The following is a 3,572-nucleotide window of genomic DNA, read 5'->3' as shown; positions in this document are numbered from 1 at the left end:
CCATATACAAATAGGTAGCTACATGGCAGAAAAGTCCAAAATATCCATCTACAGAGAACTAGTTACATGTCAGACATGTCCAATATTTCCATGTACAGACAATCTAAATAGCAAATAAGTCCAACCTGTCCATATACAGAGAGCAAGCTACATGGCAGAGAAGTCCAACATGACGATACACAGAGAGCTAGATTCATGGCGGATGAGTCCAAAGTGTCCATAAACAGAGAGCTAGCTGAATGGTAGATGAGTCCAGCATGTCCATATACACAGAGCAAGCTACATGGCAGATGAGTCCAGCATGTCTATATAGAGAGCTAGCTACATGTAAGATGAGTCCAACATGTCCATATACATAGAGCCAGCTACATGTTAGAAGTGTTCAACATATCCATATACAGAGAGCTAGCTATAATACAGATTAACCCTATGTTAATATGTCCTCATACAGAGAGTTAGCTATAGAGTAGATGAGTCCAACATGTCCATATAAAGGGAGGTCGCTACATGACAGATAAGTTCAAATGTCCATATACAGAGTACTAGCTGCTTGGCAGATGAGTTCATCATGTCCACATACAAAGAGTTGGCTACATAGCAAATGACTCCAAGATGTCCATAAACAGAGAGATAGTTACATGGCAGACATGTCCAAAATATCCATATACACAGAGCTAGCTGTATGGCAGATGAGACCAACATATCCATATACAGTGAGCTCACTACATTGCAAACAACTCCAAAATGTTTATGTACAGAGAGCTAGCTATATGGCGGATGAGTCCAGCCTGTTCATATAGAAAGTGATAGCTATATAGCAAATGAGTCCAATGGGTCCATATACAAAGAGCTAGCTACATTGTAGAGGAGTCCAACATGTCCATATACAGAGAGCTTGCTACATGGCAGATGAGTCCAAGTTCTCCTTATATTGAGAGCTAACTCCATGACAGAAAAGGACAACATGTCTATTTACAGAGAGGTAGCTCTTTGGTAGATGAGTCCAATATGTTTATATATCGAAAGTGAGCTACATGCCAGCTAATTCCAACATGTCCATATACTGAGAGCTATCTACATGTCAGATGAGTCCAAAATGTCCATATACAGAGAAAACTAAATGATAGATGAGTCAAACATGTCCATATACAGACAGATAGCTACATGGCAGATGAGTCCATCATGTCATATACAAAGAGCTAGCTACATGGCAGATGAGTCCATCATGTCCATATACACAGAACTAGTTTTGTGTCAGATTAGTCTAATATGTCCATATAGAGAAAGCTGGCTACGTGGCAGATGAGTCCAACATATCCATGTACAGAGAGTTAGTTATATGGATTATGAATCCAAAATGTCCATATACAGAGAGGTAGCTACATCACAAACAAGTCCAAAATGTCAATATACAGAGAGCTAACTACATGGCAGATGAATACAACATGTCTACATACAGAAAAATATCTACATGTCAGATGAGTCCAACATATCCATATATGGAGAGCTAGCTACATGGCAAAAAAATCCAAAATATCCATATAAAGAGACCTAGGTATATGGCAGATGAGTCCAAACTGTCCATATACAGAAAGGTAGCTACATGGGAGATGAGTCCAATCTGTCCATATATAGAGCGCTAACTACATGGCAGAGAAGTCCAACATGTCCATGTACAGAGAGCTAGCTACATGAAAGATAAGTCCAACATGTCCATATACTGAGAGCTAGCTACATGGTGGATAAGTCTAAAATATCCATATACAGAGAGCTAGCTACATGTAAGATGAGCCCAACATCACCATAAACAGAGAGCTAGCTACATCGCAGATTAATCCATTATGTCTATATACAGAGAGATAGCTATATAGTAGATGAGTCCAACATGTCCATATAGAGAGAGCTAGCTACACAGCAGATGAGTCCAAGATGTCAATATAGAGAGAGTTAGTTACATGACAGACAAGTCCAAAATGTGCATGCACAGAAAGCTAGCTACATGGCAGATGGTCCAACATGTCCATATACAGAGTGCTCGTTTCACTGCAAACAACTCCAAAATGTGCATGTACTGAGAGCTAGCAATATGGAAGATATGTCCAACATATCCATATACAGAGGGCTGGCTACATAGCAGAGGAGTCCAACATGTCTATATACAGAGAGTAATCAACACAGCAGCTAAATCAAGCAAGCACATACAGAGAGAGAGCTGGCTACATAGCAGATGAGTCTAACCTGTCCATATACAGAGAGCTGAGTATATGAATCACAAATCCAAAATGTCCATATACAGAGTGGTAGTTACATGGCAGACAAGTAAAAAAGGCAATATACAGAGAGCTAGCTACATGGCAGATGAATCCTTCATGTCTATATACAGAGAAATGTCTACATAGCAGATGAGTCCAACATGTCCATATATGGAGAGCCAGGTACATGACAGATGAGTCCAACATGATGATATACAGAGTGCTCACTACATGGCACACAAGTCAAAAATATCCACATACAGAGAGCTAGCTACATGGCAGATGACTCAATCATGTCCATAAGCAATAAGCTAGCTAAATGTCAGACAATTCAAAATGTCCATATACAGAGTGCTAGCTATTTGGCAGATGAGTCCAATATGTACTTATACAGAAAGCTAGCTACGTGGCAGACAAGTCCAACATATCCATATACAGAGAGCTAACTACATGGAATTCATATCAAAAATGTCCATATACAGACAGCTAGCTACATGTTAGACAAGTTCGAAATGTTCATGTAAAGAGAGCTATCTACATGGCAGATGATTCCAACATGTCCATATACAGAGAGCTAGCTACATGGAAGATGAGTCCTACCTGTCCATAAAGAGTGAGATATCTACATGGCAGATGAGTCCAACTTCTCCATATATACAGAGCTAGCTACATGGTAGAGGAGTCCAACATGTCCATATACAGAGAACTAGATACATGGTGGAGGAGTTCAAAATGTCCATATACAGAGAGCTAGCTGAATGGCAGATGAGCCCAACATGTCCATTTACAGAGAGCTAACAATATGTAAGATGAGTCCAACATGTCCACATACATAGAGCGAGCTAAATGTTAGATGTGTTCAGCATGTCTAAATACAGAGAGCTAGCTACATCACAGATTAATCCAATATGTCCATATACAGTGAGTTAGCTATATAGCAAATAAGTCCAACATGTCCATATGCACAGAGCTAGCTAATTGGCAGATAATTCAAAATGCCATATGCAGGGAGCTACCTACATGGCAGATGTGTCCAACATGTCCATATACAAAGCACTAGTTACAAGGCAGATGAGTCCAACAGGTGCATATACAGAGAGCTAACTACATAGCAAATGAATCCAAAATATCCATACACAGATAGGTAGCTGCATATCAGAAAAGTCTGAAATGTCCATATATAGAGAGCTTGCTACATGACAGATAAGTTCAGCATGTCCATATACAGAGTACTAGCTACTTGGGAGATGAGTCCAACATGTCCATATACAGAGAGCTAGCTACATGGCAGATCTGTCCAACATGTCCATATACAGAGAG

The sequence above is a fragment of the Chrysochloris asiatica genome, unplaced genomic scaffold (assembly GCF_000296735.1).
Source record: "Chrysochloris asiatica unplaced genomic scaffold, ChrAsi1.0 scaffold00537, whole genome shotgun sequence".
NCBI lineage: Eukaryota > Metazoa > Chordata > Mammalia > Afrosoricida > Chrysochloridae > Chrysochloris > Chrysochloris asiatica.
Note: the sequence above shows the minus strand (reverse complement) of the source record.